Source organism: Abramis brama (assembly GCF_963993115.1).
Source record: "Abramis brama genome assembly, chromosome: 24".
Classification (NCBI taxonomy): Eukaryota; Metazoa; Chordata; class Actinopteri; order Cypriniformes; family Leuciscidae; genus Abramis; species Abramis brama.
The window spans coordinates 11,312,017-11,337,761 of NC_139986.1; the positions used below are offsets into that span (position 1 = coordinate 11,312,017).

The 25,745-nt window shown below is 38.5% G+C and overlaps 1 protein-coding gene and 1 long non-coding RNA gene across 2 annotated transcripts in view; one reads left to right on the top strand and one right to left on the bottom strand.

Moving 5' to 3' along the window:
• gli3 (GLI family zinc finger 3) overlaps positions 1-25,745 on the top strand; it is a 185,906-nt gene that overhangs the window by 32,543 nt on the left and 127,618 nt on the right. The gene's annotated exons all lie outside the window — the stretch shown is intronic.
• Positions 9,812-10,572, bottom strand: LOC311075576. The gene is made up of 3 exons (XR_014604522.1): positions 10,457-10,572; positions 10,236-10,284; positions 9,812-9,943 (listed from the first exon to the last, which is right to left on the bottom strand). It is a non-coding gene; the product is annotated as an uncharacterized lncRNA (long non-coding RNA).

The following is a 25,745-nucleotide window of genomic DNA, read 5'->3' on the forward strand; positions in this document are numbered from 1 at the left end:
GGAGGTCAACGTGGTGATGGTAATTTGCCCTGATCCAGAACAGTGACTTCAGGGTCTCATCATCGAAGGGGCTGGTGATGACGAGACAGAAAAACTCCTCTGAAAATAATAAAAAGCCGCAAATTTAGCGGCGTAATCCATTTTGGTCGGTTGTTCTGTCACACGATGAAGATGACGGAAGACAGGATTAACAAATATGTACAAAGTTTAATCAGATAGCAGGTAAACTGGCGTAGAGTGTCAAACACAACACAAACAACAACCGACAAACAACAGAACTGAGAGAGGAACTTAAATACACTGTAATGATTGACTAAAAGGACGAACAGCTGTGATGAATGGTGTTAGTGTCCATGGTGATAGATTGAAGCGGGAAAATCAACAAAGGAAGGCATGAACTGAAGATAATGGTGACAGTTACATGTATGCCAGGTTAAAGAGATGTGTTTTAGTCTAGATTTAAATTGACTGTTCCAGAGTTTAGGTGCTAAATATGAAAAGGATCTAATGCCAGCAGTTGATTTTGATATTCTAGGTATTATCAACTGGCCAGAATTTTGGACCTTGTTTTTACAGGTTGAAAGTAGTCTACAAACTCTAATCAGCTTGACCAAGAGGGTCCTACCAGGTCAAACCAGGTCTATCACCTGATAGATAGTTGATCATACATTTAAACCAGCTTTGGCCAGAGAATGACTTTAAATTACTAGCTTGGGCCTGCAAGAAAGCCTGGATTAGCTAATAATCACATACAACTATCTTAAAATGGTATTAGCGTTTTGCTTTATATCAATGTTGTGATAAACACTCTCCTTCTCTACACAAAAAAAAAAAATCACACAAATGGTGTGCGGGTGTGTGTCTTGGTTTATGAGTGGTCTGGGTTTGTACCACTCCACATGACAGCCTCTGGTAATATGGCATGAAGTCAAAAGAAGAAAGAAAAAGAATTTCCTTTTTTTGTGAAGGAGGGCATCGTTAATTGCTCTTAGGAGCTCCCTCTCCATCTCTCTCTTTCTCACTGTTAGTCATTCCCAGATGGCCAGCTCTCTTTCATTAATTAGAAGAGGGGGGCTAAGAGTTGGGAATGAGATGGGGGATACAGCTTTACTGTTGTGGAAAAAGCATGGATGTAATTTAGCTTACTGATTGTGGATTTTTCTCTGTAATGCAAGGGTAATTACTTCTCTGAACAACATAAGGTTTGTCTTGGAAAGTTTGCTGCAGTGATCATCTGGCCGGGGTTCAATCCCACACTCAGGGGAGACACGCGGGGGATCACTTTTAAATGAATACAATCACCCTTGACACTCCATGGGACTCAAGTTTTATGTTTCACAAAAACGATGAAAAAGATGAAATTGTCTTTCGTCCAGAGTGTTTTATGTTTCTGATACGCAAAAGCATTTCTGATTCAGCATTAGTGTGACATTTTCAGATACCTTTAGAGACAATCTTGATAAGGCATGCTTTATGACTTGTTTGCATGATTACAGAGTAAACTGTTTGTAGAACTTGTCTTCAAGGCAAGTTGTGGAAAATTTAACTAAATTGACATTCTGACAGTAGGCAAGTTTTTCATAGTTTTTTCATAAGCTCTGATTCCAATAAGCAGTTCTGACCACAAGCTCTCAACAGACCATAATGGGCCAACAATCACAACAGACCTGCTTCCCGAAGGGCCTTACCTCAGCCATAAGATAGCTTACACATTCCTGGTGTGGTTATAATTACCCAACATTCTCCTGGTCTCCCAATACTCATAACCTCTTATCTGATGTAACCTAAACCCCCGTCAACTTTAACCTGTGTCGCCCAGGCCACCCCCCCAAGACTAACAAAAGGCAATTGTGAGCAGCCCAACAATGTCAGTGGCCAATTGCCCCCCTTTTTTGACAGACCCAGGATTGGCCGGTAGAGCTGCAACATTAACCTTTTACCTCTAGATAAATGCTGAAACTGATCCTAGATCAGTCCTGGCACGTCTGGAGGATGTGCAGAAGGGGAAACCCCAAATAACACAGTGAGAATATGGAGAGTTGGAGTTTAGAAAAAGGATGAAATACAAGCTTGTTAAGATAAATGATTTTGAGATAGAGTAGATAGGGAGTAAATAAATACAGGTGTTTGATCTGATCACTGTAGTATATTAAATAAATGGAAGATTTATAGTTAAAACATTTTTTTAGGCATGTGAATTCATTTTAAAATGTAATTAATTAATCGTACCATTATTTTGTGGCAAATCATGTTAGTTGTGATTAATGACAAATTTATAAATCATAAATTGGCCAAAATATTATTCATAATTGTAGCTCTGAAATAGCCACAGTTACTTAGTACCAGGTGGAATCAAAACCATAACCTTGCTGTTGCTAGCACTATGCTTTAACTATTGAGCTACAAGAATATATGATGAAAATTTCTCTTTTCCAATTTCCTTCTCCTTCACCCTAATACTTTTCTTCCTCTCCTATTTCTCTCACCACATGGCCTTAAAGTTAGTGAAAAAGTTTAGCCGCAGTGTGTAATTGTGCAGGCTTGGTGGGGAGCATTCCCACATGGTTAGATAAAGACTGGCGCAGGCCTGCAAAGCATTCATCTGTGGACCGGCTCCCCTGGCCTGACAGCTCAAAGGAACCGACTGTGCCACCACAATGGCCTGATTGGTCCTCTTTGGAAGGGGTGAAGGGAATGGGGCTTCCCTCCTCCTCAACTCACATCATTTGCTAGGCAGGTGGACCACAAAGTCCTCTGATTCTATTGTTGCTGCCTGGACCGTGAGAGGGAGAGTGAGAAAGAGAAAAAGAAAGAGAGAGAGAGAGCGATGTCTGTGCGCTTCAGCTGAATAAACTCGGTCGTCATGGGATAATTTGTTAATTAGAAAGGGGCAAAAAGGCACCTGCCATTCAGAGAGAGAGAGAGAGAGAGAGAGAGAGAGACAGAAAGAATGAGAGTGCAAAATAGTTTCAGGATTGTTGGTTTATTTTCATGGATGCCATGAAATGGCAGTGATGAAATGAACGAAAATGAAGGAAGCATGAATAACTGAGGGAGGGAAGTAAGAAAGTAAGGACAAACAGAGGAAAAAAGGAGAGAAGACTTTGGAAGGTTGTCAGGAAAATTGTTTGAACTTGCGTTTTCACTGACTTGAGATGCATTCACTGTAAACCGTGTCGGGGAAGCCTCTTTGAAACTTGTCAACTTGGCCACTAATAATTTAAAGTAGCTAAACTATACTATAAAAATACTTATTAGGTACTTATAAAAAAACAACTACATTGAATCTAGTGCAAAACATGGCGAGTACTAACCAAAAATGTAATAAAACTTTATTTATTTTTATACATATAATTTTTAAATATTTAATAAAATATGTAAAATGTTAACATAAATTTTAATGTTATATGCTTATAAGTATTTCATTAAACTATTAAACATAATAAATAATAAAAAGGATGAAAGGAGAGCCAGAGTGAACAGAAAGAGAGAGGCAGAGGTGACGTCCCTCTTTTTAGGTAGCTATTTAAATGATCAGCAGCAAATAGAGGCGAATGTCATCTGACAGAAATAAAGTTCCTGTTAGCAGCGCGGCCAGAAAGTAATTTACAGATAGTCTGTCCCGGCCCATCTTTGTGGCGTGCAGATAAGGGTTCATTTCAGCAGGCGGATAGCAGCCACTCTCCCTCGCTCGGGCCTATTCTGTAACACCTGTGATAACAGCTTGTGGAGCCTAATTGAAAATGGGGGCTCAAAATGGATTTTCTCCTTTCCTCTTCCTGTCTCTCTCCCTGTAAGAACCGTTTATCCTGACGCTCCTTTCATTTTTCTGTCCCGTCCGACCTTCCCCCCTCTTTTCTCCGTTTGGTGCTGGGCTGTTACACTAACGGGAAATTATTGAATGGACGTGTGGATTTGTGCGTATGGGGGTAATTCTGGAATTCCCGAGAGGAAGGGTTTGGTAAATGTGCTACGGGATCATTTCTCACACTGGTGTCAGCGTGGTGACAGCTGTATGATTCGTCTTATTAATGAAATCATTGATCACTTGATGGGACTCATAATCAACTGTTTCGACACTCTGTCCTGCTGGTCTCCACCTCCCTCATGCGCCCACCACCCTCATGCGCCCACCACCCTCCTCTCTCTTTCTCAGAAACTAGTAAACATCAGTGCAAACATTTCTACGCTGTTGATCTCAGCATTTTTGTAGCACATATAAAGCACTGATATTAGGACAATGCTTGCTCAGATTTCTTCACAGTGATTCACTTTTATTTTGTTTGTTCAGAGTTTTATTTATTTGTAGATTTGTTGACTGTGCATAGTGGGAAGTTTTAACAGAACAATTTTTTTCCCCCGTTTACTGAAGAAAAGTGAGTGGTGCAAAACCTATCACAATGATGCTATGGTGTTGTGGGTGGTTGCCAGGGTGATGTTATGTGGCTGTAAAGATGTTCTGAGTGGTTTTTACTGCTTGGATATGGTTGCCAGGGTGTTTTGGGTGGCTGTTTGGGCATTGGTTGCAAGGATGTAAATATGCTTGCTAGGATGTTGTGTGTGGTTGTCAGGGAGTTGCTATGCAGTTGTAAATGGGTTCTAAGTGGTTGTTAGTGCTTAGGTATGGTTTCCAGGGTGTTTGGGTTGGTTGCTAAGGCGTTGGTTAGTGGTTTTTAGGATACAGATGTTTTCAAGATGCTCTTTAGGGTTTTGTGAGTGGTTACCAGGGTGTTACTGTGTTGTTGTAAAGGTGTTCTGAGTAGTTGTTAGCATGCAGTTGCAGTTTCTTTGAGGTCTTGGGGTTTTGTGAGTGGTTGCCAAGGTGTTTTCAGGGTGGCCACTAGGGTGTTGTGGGTGGTTGTGGGTCAGTATGCAACTGCCTAGGGATGATAACGATTAATCGGTGATCAATTAACTGTCCATAATAATTGAATCGATAAAACTCAATATCAATATAGATAAACTCAATATCAAATCAATAGTCGATTAAGCAAGGTCATCATTAGATAAAGACCCCGATATAATTCAAGCGAAATCAATGAACAAACTGATGTGATGTCATTTAGAACAAAATCAGGCCAAAAAGAAGTTCAAAATAGCTTGCCAAAGCGAAAAAGCTTCTTTTTTTTTTTTGCTTTCCGAAAAAAAGTTTGCTATAGCTGGTAAACACCTTTGCACTACCATTGGTCCGTGGCGATTATGTAATAGGTAGGTGTGCGCGGAAGCTCCACCTTCTTTCATGTGGAAATCTTTTACGGGTTAATTTCTCCTGTTCAGTCCATCGTAGTCAGACATGACCCATGAGTGAAAACATGAACGCACTGGAGAACTGGACTTCTGATGAAACAAGACACTGACACTATTTTTCATGTATAATACGGCAAAGCTGCCTGATTTTAAGCAATCTATTGTATAAAGTGCTATATGAATAAATGTGACATGACTTTACTAGAGTGCCGAATTGCAGAGCTCGTGCAAACATATCCACGTTGCTATGATCAGATGCTTTTCTTATGCTTTATTAAATTGCTTGCTGTTTTCTCAGTTTTGTTATGTTTATTTTGTTATTGAGAGGAGAGTGCGCAGCACATATTTACATACTCATCTAAACGCCGCTCTCAGAAGAGTGGGCAGTGTCGTATGTTCACTAACAGTATATCTCTGGTCACGTATTTTGAACTTTGTTTTACCCCTAAGCGGATTCTTATGACGTTGCAAATTTATTGTCCTTTTCAGAAATCTGGTAGAACTGCTAGACCGGTGAATGTAGTGAAGCAATTTTAGCTGTGCATAGAAAAATTGTCTCGCGAGCCTTCTGATCTATAAAGGCGATCTGATCGGCCTTTATAGAGTCCACTGATCAAACTATACAAAGCTATTATAGCGAGCACACACACAATAGTTACGTATTCTAAATGTATTTATGTCTTCAAGCCATGCAGTGGATTAGGTAGGCTTGCCGTTCATTTCGAAACATTAATGAAGGGTCCAAAAAACCCTCCAAGCTAGTGATTTTACTGAACATAAGAACTACTTGTGTAAACTCCACAATAAAAGTACATAGAATAAACAACAAGTAATATTAATATTCTGGTTGAGTGATGGTCTTCCAGCGCTGTTTCAACTATGCGCTCTGATTCTATGGCGCGTGGTAGATCAAGACTTGTCAAACTGAGCGATCAAACCAATCCAAGCACGCACCAGCTGTAAAACATTGTCTAATTGTTCTCTACCCTATCACTATCTATCTGATCTACTATGGTTTACTATTGGTTTATTATTGTTACGTGGCACAAAAGCATCTTGTGTTTACATGTGCATCAGCGGCACCATTTCATATAAATACTTGCTAAAGTTTTGTCTCTAACTGAAACAAATATGCATTTTGTATTGTCCTCGTTGAGACCTTTTCAACGATATATGACAAGTCTATCTGTTACGTGCAATGATTTTACAGATCATATTTTCATGTTTCATGTAACAACATTTTCTTGGTCTTTGCGGAATACGGATATAGTACACTTTTGCTGCTGTTATTGATGCTGCTGTTGGTTGTTGCTGCTGCTGCTGCAGATCAAGTACAGGACTCACTACTGCCAATACATACATGACACGCTGCTGTGAACAAGTTAGACATGCTGCTTCTGTACCATATTTCATACATGAGTTACCCATAGCAGATCTGTATGGGTGGAGCTGGGGAAGGTGGAGGGTTTCTGAAAGCGCACTGCAACTGCTAAAGCAAATGCTGACCAAGTATTTAAAAGTTCATCAGTGAGTTAATTGGCTACTGATTAGGCAGGAACCAATCAGCTGTACCCTAAAGAGAACAATGTGATTGCAAACAGATTGAGTTAACCCTCTGGGGTCTGGGCTGTTTTTGGGGCCCTTGAGATGTTCTGACATGCCCTGACATTTGTGCTTTTTTCAGTTGCTTATAAACATATTAATGGCAAAGGTGTAAATTCACTCTATAAAGCACAAACAGGGCTACAATAATATGCGAGCCATGTGTATGTACATGTTTTCATTTTTGAGAGAATAATGTTTATGCATGGATATTGAAAAAACTAAAAACTAAAATTTCTGAAATAAGGCCACAAAACACATAGTAAATATGTGTCAATAAGACTTTTGACTAATGGATGTCCTCGCCTAGAGTTTTTTCTTCAAAATTATGTGAAAATAGTCTTGCTTTATCGTTCACATAAAACCATACATTGATTTAAATTGATGTAAAACAGGTTTTGCTTGGAAAGCCAATATGCGAGGGGGGCGTGAACGAGGAGTGGTTTACACCTGAGAACACCTCAGGTGTGAAACTGACTGAGCCACAATGCAAGGACAAAAGATATATTTAGAAGAAGACTTATATTGACCATTTAAGATTTTGCTTACATCTATCTTGTAAATATGTTTTGCTATTTTATTAAAAAGGTTACAATTACAACAATAATTACAATTTCAACAATATTTCAAGTGTACTCTTTCTTTGTAAAAAAAAAATGATTATAGGCCTACATTTTATCTATGTATTCATTAGTTTGAATTTAGTCAACATTGGAACAGATAACATCTTAGTTGATGACTTTATTTTTGACAAAAATAGAATTTTATATATAGAAATTGCTAAACAAAAGCTTATTTGACGTGGCAGTATATTCTACAGTAAAAACTGTACCCAAATCTAGTCAACAAGATGTTGTCTTTCATATTTCGCCTGACTGTAACGTTGTTTTCATGAAATATTAGGGCATATTGTTAATTTGCAGTTTAATACGTTGCTTATACAAATAGCCTACATTTTATTTCAACATATTTCAGTCGATTTTTACTCATCTCAGTATAGCAATACAGTTTGCTAAAACATCATCATTCATTCACACACGCAATTTAAATTTAACTTCTGGCAAAGATGAAGTTGACGATAGGCTATTGACTCGCAATCTTCGCAGTAGGCTAGTGAACACACCGGAGAAATGCACATTTATTAGGCTACATAGTTTTTTGTTTTGGATGGTTTTGTTTAGAACCAGCTTTCTGTAAATATATTTCACATTTTTTAGACATGTGAGGCGAGTAGGCTACGGTCTGGTTCATGATGATCTCCAGTTCAAGCACCTTGCTTATGTTGTGATTGCTAGCCTATATTTACTTTAAATCCAGGAAATTTGTTAATGAAAAAATTATTAAAATTAAGATACAATTGATACAAAACGAAATTCGTTTTAAAGAAAGGATTTGTACTTTCTGTTTTGAGGTCTCTGTGAAAGTTTGAAAGTCTTTTAGTGCTTTTTTTTAGAGCGCTCGCATCCATAATGGAGAACTGTCACGTAATATTGTTTTTTGCCAGCTGTGGTAAACAGCGCGCATCTATGCCGTTCATTCATTCATAAACAGAAACCCGAGAAGGAAAAAAAACTTACTAGTATTCCTCAGCTCGTATTCCTCGTATTCCTCATTATTCCTCACAGCGCTGCGAGACGGTGTAAACAAGTAATGATCTGAATAAACTTGTGTTTTGGTTTTCTCAGCTGATATGGGGGCGTTCACAGGATTGCGCGGATTACCTCAGCCATTTGCGTTTGAATAGCGCGCGCTCTCCGTGGGCGTGTCACATTACATTTGAATTAGCTCTAATGAGGTCGACTGGAATCGCTCTCTTTTAATACAGATTTCACAAGATGAGAATATTTGTTTTTTATATAAATTACTTCATTTAAAAGAAGAGAATTCAAGCTTCATGCCTGTGTGTCTGTATGCCTGTTTGACTGAGTATTCACTGAGTTATTGCTCATTTTCGGACGCGTTTCAGAATGGACTACACTGGCAGAGAGAAGGCAGAACTCGCCTCGTATTTATTTTTCTTTATTTGGCAAAAAGCACAACACTTTGTTTTTATTGTGAGTATACACAAAAATAATACACATTTAACAGAATCGATTGATGTATGAAACTCCTATGGAAAATCAAAGTCAACAGAGTATTTATGAGTTTCTTTTACACTGATAAAAAAAAAGCGAGCTGGTATCGCCGGCGATACCGTCGACCTCTGGGGGTTAAGGACTGTTCACCCTGCACCATCTTCTAGAGCATCATGACAGCACTTTGTATTTATTTTTTCCCGCTATGAAAATAGAGCACTTCTAATATATCAGCAAACTTAAAAGAACATGTTAAGTGATGGTCATAGGGGCTTTCGCACTGGGTATGTCTTAGAATTTAGTTATAGTAACTATGGTGGTTCCTCGAGAAATATAGGATCCCCTAGGGCCATTTTCCTGGTTGCATTCGCACCGCCAGTAGGAACTCTGAAATGACGTAATCCGCGCTTGTTATTGTGACTTTTATTTTGATGGTGCGGCGGACCTTTATTTTGATGGCGTTGTGTTGTGTTGGATTTTCTCCTCAGTGTAAACGTTGAGAGGTCCATCTATCATTTTTTTCCATGTTTGTGGAGTTAGTTCGTGGAGTAAATATACTTTTTTTTTTTTTAAATGGCAGGTGCTGGTGTTTCGCATGCGTTCGGCCAATCAGAGTACACTTATGTCACTGGTAGTTCCTATTGTGCTGGTTAGACCCTACTTTGAAGTAGGAGCTAATTTACCCCCCCTTTTAATTGCCCTCTCTTCCACGCCTGCTCTCTTTGTCTCCTCTGCTACTCTGGCCTGGTTCATAGAGAATGTGGCAGAAATTCTTTACCATTGTTGGGGTCACAGCGGGTGGGGTGAATGCCTGTGTCTCTTCATTCCAGACAGAGGTGCTCCTCGCTGGCCTCGAGTCTACCAGTCTCCTTCTGGCTGCTCTTCTGGAGTTCATTTCCTGAAGCAGCAGGGAGACGGCCAGGCGGCTGGCAGAGGGTGATGTCTTTCTGGGGCCTCAGGACAGGGATTAGCTTGGGCCCTGCTGGTACAGAGGTGGAGAGGCCCTCAGCAGCCCTGCCCTACATATACACACATACACACACACACACACACACACACACACACACACACACACACACACACACACACACACACACACACACACACACACACACACACACTTGGATTAGGTACAGATTCAGTAGCTGTAGACTCAGCTCCTCCAAATGTTCTGATTGTTGTTACAGAGAGTAGCATTTATGAGATCTCCCTCTGCCAGATATTTTTCATAAACCCATTGATGAGTTGCAGGGTTTCTAGATTTGTGTCTGGAATATCTAGTTAGGCATCATGGGAAGAAGGAATATTTACCCAGAAATGTCAATTCATGTGGTTCCAAACCAGTATGAGTTTGTTTCTTCTGTGGAACAAAACAGGAGATGTTTAGCAGAATGTCCAAGCTACACTTTTCTAAGGAAGTTGGAAAGGTAAATATGGAAACCTGTGCTCACGGTTCACTTAAAATTAATGGGAAATAGCACCTTAAAGGAATAGATGATTCCAAAATGAAAATGATGACATAATTTACTCACCCTCAAGCCATGCTAGGTTTATATGATTTTCTTCTTTCAGCCGAACACAATCAGAGTTATACTAAATAATATCCTGGCACTTCCCAGCTCTGTAATAGCATTGAATAGAGTTTTTGAAGCTCCAAAAAGCGCATCCATGCATTATAAAAGTAATCCATACAACGTGGTTTAATAAATTCCATCTGAAGCGAAGCGATTGGTTTATGTCAGAAAAATATCCATATTTAAAACTTTATAAACTATAATCACTGGCTTCACATGCATTCACGAGAGAGTAAAGTTCTAGCGGAAGGGTGACCTCTGACCCGATGTATGACGTATAATGTATAACGTAGGCAAACAAGTGGAGTGTTGTTTATTAGTGAGTGAACATCAGTGGTGTCGTCCCACAGAGAGGAACAAACTAAACGTTTCCGGACTCTGCTGAGTAAATTTATTATACTTTTGTATCCCTCCCACTCTGTCTGTCTCTGTCTCTGTCTTTCTTTATGTCATGCCACTCATCAGATTTTCTCCTCAAACACTCTTTAGTCTAATTTTTTTTTTTATTCCATTATCCATTTATGCTGGATTACAAAAGCTTATTTTATTGTTGATAAATAGGTTTATAGTGCATTTCAGTGTATTTTCTATGGAGTGCTAACACACACCTCACTTGCTGTTTTTGCTGCTGTGGCTTTGTCCATCACTTCTCATCTCACTGTAGCACCCCTCACAGCGAGCCTGTATCAAAGAACTGTGAAGACATTGATTTTCAATGACTGATTAGAAACAGAGGTTGGTTCCCACCCCCTGCCCTCCCTCCCCATCTCATCTCTACTGTAAATGGATCAGGTAATGTGTGTGTGTGAGCCACAGTTATTATTGACAGTTAAAGAAGTGAGTTGATATGGTGAGCTGTATCCTTGTCAATCAGAAGCTCTTGTCTCTTATCCAGCGGAGAGAGGGAGTGTCAGGCCATCCATTTGTTGTCTTCATTGGATAAGAGCTCAGCCCTCGTATTTGCTGGCCTTGGTACGCCAACACTCACTTAGCTAACTGAGCATCTTAAAAGAGATCGATATAGCTAAGAAGTGAGAATGAACTTAGCTGTGTAGAGGCAGCAGACGTTTGAAAGAAACATCTTTTTACCAGGCAGTCAGACTATCTGTGATAACATTGTAAGGTTGTACAGTTTGAACCAGGGCAAGCCCTGCTTGTGCAACCAATCAATGCCACAGTTGCCAAATCGTACACGACAATTCTGTACAAAGACATTGAAGGTCACAGTGATACTCGTATCAATTGTTTATTCTCGATTTCTCTAACCCAACTGCTTTCCGAGTAGATGCCAAATATAATCTGACACAAAAAAGAACAAGCTCAATATCTGAGAAATAATAGATTGTGGGCCTTTCAGTATTTTAATGTTCACTTGTGGTATTCATGTGGCTATGATGTTCATAAAATGATCTGTAATTTGCGCTATTTATTATGTAATCAAATCTGGAACTGTTTCTGCATGTGTTAACGAGTCAGAATCAAGCATTCATCTATCCGTCATAAAAGTACTGTTGTGTCTGGTTGATTTAGACAACAAAACATTGAAAATACATGATAAATTTTGTCTTTTCACAGATGTCTAGTGGATGATTTGTGAACATTAGAAATTGAACCTGAATACTGACTCTATATCATCCCACAGAGCTGTTTTCATGTGTATTTCATTAAATATAGTGTCTAAATTTATTAGTTAATTTTATTATTACTCAAATTACTATTGTCACTATTTCCTGTCACCAGCACTACATTTCCCAGAATCCCTTTTGGCTTCCACCTGCACACACTTTAATTGCTCACCTCATCAGCTCCACATAAAATCACACACCTCTACCTCAGTATTTGTTTGGCCTTGAACAAGGAAAGACTCTATTACCTGTTCTCCATTGTTGCCAGAGATCATTCTCCTGAAGTTATTCCCTTGGTGTTTCCCTGTTTGTTTCTGTGGATATCTACCTCCAGTATTCACCTGTTGTGCCAGCCATCCGCTGAGGTGTGTGCTCTGCTGTACCTGTCATTATCCAACAAATATTTAAAGTGCCCCTAAAGTGCATCATAAATAAAGTTAGTTTATCTCAAAAGAAAGAGTCGACTCTGAACAGCTCAAATGAGTCGTTTGGAGTTCGAATCTATTTCCACGAAGTTCACACTCGTGAAGTTCACAAGTCGTGACGACTTACTACATTTGCATAATGCCCGCCTACGTTCTGCATGGACAGGACATCTTGCTGTAGCTCGTTCGTTTGGATATCATGTCTTCAAGACGCTGTGCTCTCCGCTGTGAGAGTAAATTCTGTTTATTTTCACTTCCAAAGGATGAGGCTGTGAAGAATCAGTGGTTAAAATTAATCTTCACCATGATACCACAGCATAATCCCAAACTTTTGCTGCGTTCCCATTCATTTTGTTGACGGCTGCTTCTCAAATCTGGGAGTTCAATGCGGGATTTGCAAAACGCTTGCTCAATCCTGCTCCTGCCGATCGACTGTCCTGCACAGTTCATCTCCAACCCTAATCAAACACACCTGCCGTTAATTTTCAAGTGATCCTGAAGACCTTAATTGGTTGCTTCAGGTGTGTTTGAAAGATGGGTCAGTGCCCAGTTTATTTGGACCAACTTGCTCCTCAGAATCACAACCTGTAAGTATGACTAAATATATATATATATATATATATATATATATATATATATATATATATATATATATATATATATAAATTTTTTTTTTTTTTTTTTTTTTTCTACCGGTGTTCAAAATACTTTGTTTTGTGTTTTATATTGTGTAGGTCTCCTGCTAACTGGCTAAACCACGTTATCACTATCTTACTGAAATACTTCTGCTAAGCAGCTGTGGGCTAGCCTGGTCCTACTAGACTCTTGTACATTTAATTTGTACAGAGAGTCTGGCCACTCTCCATTGACAAGCATTAACTTCCTTGAAGGCAGGTACTCTGTTGAAGTTTAAAACTTTTGGATCTGTCCAGAGCCACTCTGGATCTGCCATAACCAATCGCTAACGTTTGGTCGTGACGTAACCCTGCAACTCAAACTAGTGCACGACATCAACGTCATCGTTCTCAGCCACTTCCTCTGTTCGCTGATTGGACTGCCAAAAAATTGTCCGGAGAAAACCCAAGAATATACCGCAAACCCAGACGGAGTACTGAAGGAAAATAAAAAATTGAGCGGAAGTACATAGGAGGGCGGAGCCAGGCTAGTTGTGGGCCGCTACTACCTAAAAATGTGTCTATTAATGCAGATCGTCTGTCGTTCTTACTACGTTGAGTAAAGATAAAGGATGGAGCAAGATTTGTTTTACCAATGTTTATGTTACATTAGTCATTCACGTTAGAGCTTGGCTAATGTATGCACTGTTATTGATACAGTTCCCACATGTTGACCGTAATAAATTAGAAATATATACACCGTTTTGTTGATGGACATACTCTTGTTAATGCTGATGGTGAGGAATTACAGTTGCAACATCTCATAATGTACCTCAAACTGAGTAGTGTGTTGTCCAGAGAAACGTCCTGCTCAAGTCATCCTTGCGATGGAGGTTCGGGTTGAATAACTAGTTCTTCCAATGTTTCATCTTCGGAATCGCGCTCTGATTGATATGGTGAAATCGATGTCATCGTTCGTTACTGTCTTTAGTTTACAGTGTACAATCACTGAGCTGTAAGAAGCCTCTGGATGGAGCTGAAGTTCACTTATGGCAATGGCCGTTTTTGTTTTCGACACACGCTGTACGCGGTATACCAATCAAAACACACTGAGCTGTCTGTCCAATCAGAGCAGAGTAGCTCGCAGAAAGGAGGGATTTAGAGAGATAAATTCATCCATGGAGTTATTAAAGAATCATTGAAAAATGTGGTGATGTGCAATGTTTATTATGAGAAAATGAAACCGTTTTTTGACCTTTGATGCATGTAAACCTGTTGTAGGAGACTTTAAAATAGCACTTTAAGAGAAATGGACTGTTATTATCTTCTCCATTCAAGAGAAGTTTACCCTCTGTTTACCCTGTGTTTGCCTTGTGCCCACAATACATATATCTGCCTAGTGTGTATATCCTGACAACTAGTGAGCTACCCTTTATTGTTTCAGATTTTTTTTTGGTATAATCAAACAGACAAAAATGATGGTCATCTCAGTTCATATGTAAACTAACATTAACTACATTAACTACAAACTTACATTATTAATAATGTAAACAATTCTAAATTGTACTGATATCAAAAATTGTTGCATAAAATGATTCTTTTTATTATTTTTATTTTTTAGCTACACTACCATTCAAAACTTTGGGGTTGGTAAGAATTATTTTTTTAATCACCAAGGCTGCCTTATTTAATAAAAAAAATAAAAAAATACAGTAAATTAATATTTAATAAATTAATGAATATACAGTAATATTGTTAAAGGAGCTGTATGTAAGAAATGTATTTCAATTAATCATAAAATGGCCCTGATACGTCACTAGACATTAAGAAATCATGTTCATTTCAAATACTTATATCACTGACAACAGTAGTCCGGCCAGGATATTGTCATTTAAAAAGTGAAGTTGCAGCCCTCAACTGATGTTGATGTTGTCATGTTGTGTTTTGGCCTGATGCTCCACCCTCCACCTATCTACCAATCACGAAGTCAGTAGTGTTTCGGCATCCGGGTTGCCAGCTCTGCTCTACTTGAAAGCTCCTTGTAGCAGCCTACGTTCCTGCTGGATCCTGCAGCCTATCTGGCAACCTCGAGTCAGGGGGAGGGGGAGGGGATACACCGCTCTACAGTAATTTGAAAGTGATTGCAGTACCAGTTTTGGCCACAATCTTACATACGGCTCCTTTAAATATTAGTTTTATTGTATCAGTTGTTTTATTTTAAAATGTTATATATGATGTGTATATATATATATATATATATATATATATATATATATATATATATATATATATATATATATTATAAAAACTAATTTTTCGTGGAAACTGTAATGCATTGTTTTTCAGAGTTCTTTGAATAGAAAGTTAAAAAAAACAGCATTTATTTGAAATATATATATTTTTTAATATAAATTCATTATAAATTCACATTATTCATTTAAGTATATATATAAAAAAATTACTGACCATGCATTTTGAATGGCAGTGTTTTTTTCCTCCCTTGAATAGGACAGTTGAGTTAGAGACAGGAAGTGATAGGAGAGGAGAGAGAGGAATGGGATTAGGAAAGGACCTCAAACCGGGAACTCTTCGTCACGATCAGAGAGATATGTTTTAGCGTAACTCACAAGACTATGGCTCTGTCATTATTTAAAATTTTGTGAATTAGACGTTTACTAAACATGCAAATGTGTGATCCTTTACAAAAGAAACTGATGATGATGAAATGTGACAGATTTCCAAATTACGGTGTCTTTCAGAGCTGAATTATACACACACAGTGTGTTCTGTCTTTCCTGTGAATAATTTGGCAACCTCATGACTTCTTTTCTGTGTTTTAAGAGGGGCAGACTGGCCTGTTTTACACCCGTCTCCTCATCAATGGTACCTTTGTGTGGTTCTGGCTTTGCCTCTGCTCAGCATGGTTCCAGAGAGAGAACGAGAGATCAGGAAAGAAGTAGAAACAACGAGAGAGAGAGAGAATATTATACAAACATTGCTTTTCAAGACTCTTTCTGAAGTACCACTGTGATTTTGATGTGACAACAGCAACATAATTTCCGGCATAGTTTGTGCCATGTCTTTTTTATGTTACAGTGTCACTGGCTAACTCAAAAATGTAGAAAGAGACGCACAAGACTGTGTAATACAACATCATGGCTTCATCGCAGATCAACAGACAGTACATTGACTGAGAAACACATCCTTTAATGACAGAGAGAAAGAAGAGAGATAAAAGCAGTGAGAGAACCTCATAGGGAGCAGGTTTAGGAGAGTTTAATGCCTTTTCTTTGGAGACATAAAGATTGATTCAGGGATGCCAGTAATGTTCAGGAGTGTATCTCATTACATTAACAGGGAGGATGGAGAGGGACTTGAAATAATGATCTGGGTTTGGGTTGAATAGCTGAGCATGATGAGGCTGACTGAGAGAACATCTCCTGGTCTTTCTTGCAGGATGTTCTGTAAAGCTTGCGTGAGTTAGCAATAGTAACCAAGGTTTTTTTTTGCAAAGGGTCAAATGTAGTCCAAACTCGTCAAAACAGGGTAAATGCTTTATCTCAAACACAAATCTTCATATGCATCTTGAGTAGGGATGGGAGTCATAAATAAAATAATGATTCATTTATGGTTCAGATGTTTCTAAATCCATCTACTTTCTAAATGCATGTTATTTATCTTATTGTGAACAATTCATGAATGCATATGTTTTCTTTTTTTTAAAAAATTGGTTTTAAATCATACATTTATTTACATAAATTCATTTTTCATTTTTTAAAAAATTTTGTGTTAAGGAAAAATTACCTTCACTGAAGAACTTTGCATGTCTTAATGTGATGAGTCACATATGGATAGGGTGACCAGGGGTCTCATTTATAAAACTGTGCGTAGGAACCTTACTAAAAATGTACGTGCGCCTGAAAGCCAAAAATGGCGTACGCAAAAAAATATTCAGACTTATAAAACCGTTCGTACGCCAGAACCTGCGCAGAATTCACTTGATAAATCCCAGTCAGCGGAAGATTGTGCGCACATGCGTCTCCTCCCCGAAATAACCATATATGGAGCTTACAACGCCTAGTTTTACTATGCAGATCCTCATCTGCATATCATTTGCATATGATTATTCATCCACGTGATAACGTTTAACGGTACAAGACGCATTAGGCTACATTAATAAAAATCAAGTAGTTGCCTATCCTTGCCTTGTTTTTGAATACATAAATCAAATAGTGTAAAATACATTTCAGAGAAAGTTTTTCTCAATATTTTCCACTGGCCGAATTGTATTTTTAATTGATTTATATTTTTAATGGAAACAGATAGGCCTTGGGCATTATTTGCACAAAACTATTTTCTCAGACAACTGGTATTATCATGATAAGCAATCATCTCTGTGGTTAAAACATTAAAACACAGCATGCCACAGGAAAAGTGTTCAAAAGCATCGCATCCACAACAAATATTTCTATTGATTGAATATAAAAATGTTGTAACTTCTCAGTAATAATTTCATGTTTAAGTGTTTAACTCCATTAATTTGAATGGCATATTTAATCTAAATGTTTATATCAGAAGCAAAACATAGTTTAAATCATTATTTTATTTATTTAAACTGTTATTATCAGTTTCACTAAACGGCTCAACGCGCTCGCTGACGCGGACATTTAAGAAGGGATGGATATTTGTTTCATGTAACAGCTTGGTGAGTGAAATTATATTTGTATTATCTTTCTGTATGTTTAATTTTCTTTAGATTTTCTGTCTAAAAGTGACCAAAAAGACATTTAACTCCAGCTCACCATCGGTGTCGCCAAACTGCTCCATCTCCAAAACGTTCGTACGCATGGGTCAGAGTTTGCGTACAGGTGCGCAAATTTTCCCGTCAAGTTTGTTTTTATAAATCACAACTTATGCGTCGGAAGTGGCGTACGCCTCTTTCAGGGCGTGTTTTGTGCGTACGCAACGGTTATAAATGAGGCCCCAGATTTCTCACGGTGTAATACAGGACGGGATGGACAGGACCCCCCAACGACATATAAAAGTATCTATCACAACTTTGCTTGGCAAAAAACTTTGGCAATGAAACTTTGTGTAGCACACTTAAGCAGCATCCACTAGGTTTTCATCTTTTGTTTAACATGTATACATTTATTTAAAATCTCTGGGAACAATTTCCTGAAGAATGTGTCAAAAATAAACCTATGTTTTGCTTATTTGATGCTAGATGCATTATATAAGTCACTTTGGAATATAAATCGTAGCACGTAGCATGTATACAAAATACGTGACTTGAAGTCCGAAAATACGGTATAGCAATATTTCGCAGACCCCCTGGCAATGGGTTACGGACCCCACTCCCTGGATTAGGCTATTCTCACGTGACAGAAGACTAGTACTCACTTTTATGACCGCCTAGCAAAGACAGTTTAGGAATGAAGAAATTCATGACAAAACATGTTTTTTTTTTATAACTCAGAACACTAAAAATAAAGCTGAAATGTGTGACTGTCCCAGTGAAAACGGGACGTCTGGTCACGCTACATATGGAGCTAGTTGAACAGGTCAACAGCAATTGGTGTTATACTCTGCTTTTTTTGCAAAAGAGAATTTGCCATGTTATTTAATGGTTTCGGATTTGAGGTTTGAAATCCTGATTGTCTGGATATTTTTAAGAGGTTTGGCTTGTAGGTTGGAATTCTGATTGTCACGGTGACTTGTGAAAGGGGCCTTATGTCTGAAGGGGGCAGCTGAGAAACTGTAAGCATCAACAGCTGCACCTTCAAAGGGCTGCAGTGTGTTACACAGTTTCACCCAAAGCCGTCTCCTTTCACGCCGAAGCTCAAACATTTATCAGAGCAGCACAACATGCTCAAATACCTCTGCTATCAAACCAGCGATTCCTTTCTCTCCTCTTTGTCTTGCTATCACTGTTTGGCCCATCATGGAATTTGTTTTTCTTTACTTGCATTTAGCTTGTTTAAATGTTTCTGGATTTAGGTTGCCAATCCAACACAATACATCAGGAATTCCTGAATTTCAGTCATCCGAACCACTTTGATGTAAGATATATACTTACAAGACCCCTGTAGAGTTCATATTTCAGTAATTTAACAAAGTTTTTAGTAAGTTTTATCTTGATTTGTTTTTGATTTAAAAATGATTTATATATTTTGATTATACATTTTTATGATTTTATTATTATTAGTTTTCATATTTTGATCATTAGATTATTGTTGTTGTTATTATTATTAATTTTATTATTATTAATATTTTCAACAAATGTAGTTGACGTTGAAGAAATGCCCTTATTGACACATTTTGAATTTGAGTTTTTGTTTCAGTTTACATTGTGTTCTGCTTCTATTTCGCTAATTATTTCTGTCATCCTAGTCCTCTCCTGTTTGTTTCTATGACTACAGATTAATTTGAGTTGTATGTTTCATTTATTACCTCCATAGCTCCTTTGTTTGCCCTTGAATATAAGCCCTCTGTTTCTTTTAGTTCCTTGTCTTGTGTTATTTGATGTCAGTGTGTTTGTGGTTCCTCTGTGTTATTCTCCTGTTTGTTGTTTTGATTCTTGGACTAAATATCTATTTGATTGTCTCCTTCATTGTGTGCTTCTTCACAGCAATTGGCTGTGACACTTATATCATTCTACTAAATAATAAATGCATTTATAAGATGATCATTTAATTCATTTTCATTTAAATTTACGATAAACTAGAGCAAATAGGACTAAACTGTTAACTATGTGGCAGTTTACCAGTTGGCCTGTAAGGCCTGAAAAATCTCAGCCACACAGTCACTAACATAGGGGACGCTACTCCACTTTATGCAGCGGCATTTCGCCGTCATTGATAAAGTGCTTAGCAGCGAGCAAATTAATGAATTTGGCCTGACTGAGAGCAGCTTTCTCATAAGGGTGGGGGACGGAAAGAGTGGGGGTAGATGGAGGGGTAATCCCGTTCCGGCTAAACGGCTGATCCTTCTCATTCCTCAGATATCAAATGTCAGAAGTTAAATTAGCCTGCTAGCCCCTGATAGGAGTTAACATGCTTTTAAATGAGAGGGGAGGGGAAGGGGCCAGAGAATTCCAGCCCCTATGGGATGGCAAGCAGGTGCCTTTGAACTGTCTAATTATCCTGCTCCCGTTAACTGTCTTAATAAAGCCTGCACCGACCTAGTCTTGCTAGCTTGAACATCTTTACCCACAATCCAGTAAAGCAGAGCAAAACGGGAATTACAAATACAAACATAACACAGTACCTATAATTATTATTGTTTGTCAGTTGTGCAACATGTGCAAGCCATCACCGTTTTCATTGATTCACATTTTTGAAGTTTACACGGAGGTGATAACGGTATCGCTTTCAAAGCCCGTTTTCAAAAACTTGAACTTTGAAACCTACTTCAAAGTTTGCGTTCTCAGGCCACCAAAAAGCCATTGTCGTGTAAATGAACAGCCAGAACGCATTAAAAGTTTTCTGGTTTAAGTTGAAAATGGTGTTGTGCAAGTGGCCCCTAAGTTAATAACGAATGATTTTTACAAAGGAAATGAATCAATTAAATACTTACTTAAGCTAGACAATGACTTTCTTCTAGAGCTGCTGTACTGCCAAAACAATCTTTGTTGCATTTATTTCCTATTATAACTGTAAAGCTGCTTTGAAACAATCTTATTGTAAAAAGCATTATATAAATGAAGGTGACTTGACTTGACTTCCAATATCCAGCTTTATTACATATATCACAAGAAGTCTGCTGTTCAGAAGAAACATTGAGATTTTTTTATTTTTTTATTATTGTTTTCAAAGCCTCGTGAAAAGGATGTGGTCTCGCCTGAGTGTAAATTTTGGCTAGCTGATTTGTGGTGAGTTCATCTGAAAGCCTCAGGCTTGGCCCTGATCTGTGTGCTGAGTGAGTGGAGGGATATGTTAACGGTCAAGCACAGCGTAAAGCTGGCATACGCACGGGTCATTCGTCTCAGTCCACCCAAAGCAGACCAGTGTCTCAGCCAGCAGTGCCGATCCCTCCAAAAACCAGAGTAAACATTGCTTCGGCATTTAGTTTATCATCAGCAAGCAAAAGAACTCAAAGTTAATTACATCCATCATGTTTTGATCCAATGGTTCTTGGTAAATGCTACAAGGCTACTGTCTTAAAATCCAATGCCACGTTCATTTTCAAAATGTTTTCCAGACTTTTTGTCTACTGAAATGTTGAAAAAATGTGTTTAATTAAATACATTTTTATTTTTATTTTATTCATTTTTGTAATCTGATTAATTAAAACAACCGCACAAACTACTGAACAAATCCTGCATCTATCTCTCCCACTTTCATTTAAAATGGCATCTACCCTGACAATCTATAATTGTACTAAAATGAAATGAAGTTTAAAACAAGATTCATTGCTTATTGTTTGCACAAAGGAAAATTTTATTTCTTGGTTGCCATTTTATTTCTCAGGAATTTTATAGCTCAAAATAATTCAGATGTTCCTCCTAAAATTCCTTTTAGAAAAAAAATGAGACTTTTTTTCCTGTTGCTCTTAAAAAACAAGATTATTCACAGTTGGAATATTATAAAATGTAAATGTGGTGATTTTCAAAGTTCTTCAGCCATGTAGATCAATAACAAGATCATGACCTTGATACTTTTGACATATTAGTTTTCATGCACTGCTCAGGAAAAATGCAGCCATTTCCTGCTTTCAACACCTTACCTGGGTTTGGTCCATACCTGCTAGCACCAATCACACTCCATTATGTCGTCTGATCAAGGCCTCGGAATGGCTGGTCAAATGCTTTAGCTGAGTTTGATGTGAGTATGGGCACTGCATCAGCGGCTGCAGAGAAAAAGCAAACTCTGAATAGCCCAAATGCACCATTGTCCCCCCTCTGATAGCACTCCCAGTTCCGCAGCCGGCATTCGCTTTCTCCAGCACAATCATGTGCTCTTGAACGTACCTGAGTATTGAGACCGACCTCTGATAATGCCTGTGCTACACCCAGAAGGCTGGGGGGAGGAGAGAAACGAGATTCCCGGGGAGCTTTCAAGCTTTGTGACGCTGATTTGAGGTGAACATGGAGAGAGGGAAGAGGCCTTGACTTGTCTTTGATACCTTGCATCCCAGCTTCTCACTACTGCTGGGAAGGGAATCAGGGACATCAAGTATTCCCTTGGTCTTCCCTTGGCAGAATGCGCTACATGGGATGCGGAGGATATGTATACAACCAAATTGAGATATGTGGAAGCTGTTGAATTTGCAAAGATGCTTATAAGGAGCTGACAGACAAATGTCATAATTTACTCTCAATTCTGTGTTTTAGCTCTGAATCACTTTGGGAAATACAAAATGTGAAGTATTTCGCATCTCTGAATCTTAAAATGACTCCCTCTGATCTTGTGTTTAGATCCCTGATGCTATTATCATTTCCGTTTCTATTTTTACTCTCATAACCTGAATTGTGTGGCTCAAGATAAAACATTTTGTGATTTTCATTTGAAGATATAATCTGATTTTTCCGTTGGAAGTGTTTAGGCTGTATTTAGAAAGGGTGTAGCCATTCTGAAGCCATCTGAATCTGTTTATATTTTTTCTTCACACCAGCTTTCAATTTTTCCTAGCTGTTTAGAAATTTAAAACATAATCATTAGCCATAAAAAAAAAAAAAAAAGTATTATGGTCATTTGTATTCCTAATAACCATTCGTTGATAGTTTTACAAAGTTATAATTATAATAATAATAATAATAATAATAATAATAATAATAATTAAAGCTGCAAGCAGCATTTATCGGGGTTCAAGCAGTTAAGGCCTTTAAGCACAAAAGCATCAAAAGTTATTAAGTTTTATTTAGCAAGCATGTAACCACTGACATAATAGATGAAAAATACCATTTACAGCCAATATAGGCAATGTACCATAGGAAATATATGGTTTTAAAGCTTTTTAACAGTTATATGCCACACCCCTTTTCTAAATGACCCTGTTACAGCCAGCCAAATGCAAAAGTTCAACTTTTTTTTGATAATTATTGATCTAGAGAGTCCAGAGAATTGTCCTAGACTGGTCTGGTTCCGATCGGGCCAAAAACCAGGGACTAGTTTGCAAAAGTAGGTTTTGGACAAAATGCGACATAGCAGAAAATTTTTCCTGCCTAAATCGAATTTGGAGATAGCCATTTTGTCGGCCTTGAGCCAGGGATCACAGTGGTGTAAGACACTAGGTCAAACGGCCTAAGAGTTATGAGCGATTTTGTACTTTTGGTTGCTGTAGCGCCACCTATGGGCCAATTGGGGTCATACTCTGATAGGTTGTCCCCGAATGGAGGCCTACCATCTGGCCAGGTTTCACGTCTCTAGGCCTTACGGTTTGGCCTGCACGATGCGTTTTACGAATCCTTACAATTACAATAGGGTTTCAGCACTTCGTGCTTGAACCCCTAATAAACCATATAAGTCAATTTAAAATATCTGTTTTCTGAAAAGTTGTGCTGCTTAATATTGTTTGAAAAGTGTGATACATGTTTTCAGGATTATTTAATGAATAGAAAGTTAAAAGAACAGCATTTATTAAAAATGTTTTTTTTTTTTTTTTAAATGATAAATGTCTTTACTGTTACTTTTGATCACTTTAATGCATAATTTCTGAATAAAAGTAAAAATTATTTTAAATGTAGTCCCCAAAACTTACTGTCCTCAAAGTTTTGAATACTAAATAACCCCTAAAAATAGTGTGTTGTGCAGATCTTTTGCTTTGTTCTACTCTGTAATCTACCCACCATTTCTGTATCAAATAGATTATTGGCCTCCACAATGGGAAGTTGAACCCATCTTTGAGGATGTGTTAGTTTGGCTTTAAACCTCTCCTGGTGGGGGTTAAAGGATAAGTCTTTGAGAACCTTTTGCCTTCTTACTGCATGGGGAGCCAAGGAGGAGGAATATCCCACACACTTGTAGTAATCCTGTTGCTCTTCTCTTTCTATCGAGTTTGGTGAAACTGTTTTTTTTCCTCTCTGTTTTGTTCCCCCTCTCACTCTCTCCTTGGGTATTTTCTGATCACAAATGATTCTATGGTCTTTAGCGCAGGTGCCAGGCTGACGAATCAGGTAAGCCTTTGGAGAGGTGTCGTTATTATGCGCATGCCAAGCACAGGAATATCTGCGTCCTCTTTGCATTGTTAATGGCTGCTTCTCCTGCAAGTTGATTTGCAAGATAAAGAAATAAGGAGAGAAAAAGACAGAGGGATTACTTCACAGGAGGAGAAAGCTTTGAAAAACGTTTTGTTTTTTACCACAAGCTCCTCTGTTCCTCCACCGTAACTCCCCACACATCAGCACCAACACCACCGCAAAAAAATAAATAAATAAATAAAGTTCCCCAGCTACACCAACCTCAACTATTGACAACAGACCCTTCAAAACATCTGCAGGTGGATTTTCAGTCTTGACCTTTTGCTTTCTCCATTTTTTTTTCCATTAACAAAGCCTGCATCCTTACCGGAAACAGTGTGCAACACTGTGCAACTCTGACGTAAATGGCCTCTGTGCTACTCTGTTGCATGTTGACTGGCATTAGCCGACCGCTCAGCAGCAGGAGAGCCGGTTCAACTTTGAGCAGGGTGAGAGATGATTGGCATGCATCGAAAAGAGGGCAGAGAGCTAGAGGAAAATAAGAAGACAGCTCTGCCTTTGAGCTTATCCTTATACTAGCCTTATACCAGCCTTCAACTTTAGAAACTCCCATCCCACTGCCAGAGACATCCCTCACTGGTCACAAGAACAATGTTCTGGCCTGTCCTCATGATCTCTCCTGTATTTTTGGCATCTTGTGTGCTCTTTTCTGTCTCTTTCCTGTCCCATCTCTTATTTACAGTGTTGAGGAGTGTTTAAATAAAATTAGTTGGTTACTTAACTCAATTTAAGTGTGACAATAGCTCAACCATTCTCAAAATACCTATAATTTTTCCACAAATGTACATTTTCCAATGTTTCACGAGTTCCTTTGCCCATATAATTTTTAAGATAATAATGCTAAGCGTATTTGGCTTGCTGTCCACAGTGGAGGGGCTCGAAGAAGCAACTTCAACTCAAGCTTAGATATACCCCCCCAGTGGGACTACTAATGCTTGAATGATGAGTATGGTAACAAGATACCTAATTATGTTGGTGGAGTTGGGGAGGTGGAGGGATGCCAAAACAGCGGATGCTAGAGCCAGGTGAGCGGCTGCTTATATGCTCTGGCAGTTTTTAGATGGGTTCACTCCTCCCGAAATTACTTTTTGGAACTTCACTTAACGAGTTAATTTGCCCATATAATCTTTAAGTTAATAAGGTTAAGCATATTTGGCTTGCTGTTCGCAGTGGAGGGGCATGAGTCAGATATCAGGGAGCTCTTATAGCCGCTTTCCGACCAGAGGAACCTTTTCACAGTTCCTAGAACTATTGGCTAAAGTACCCGGATGTCGGCGTGTTCGCACCGCAGGAACTAGGAACGATTTTAGTTCTAGGAACTCCATTTGGAGGAACTAATTTAGGTCCTACTTCAGAGTAGGGTCTAAACCAGCACTATAGGAA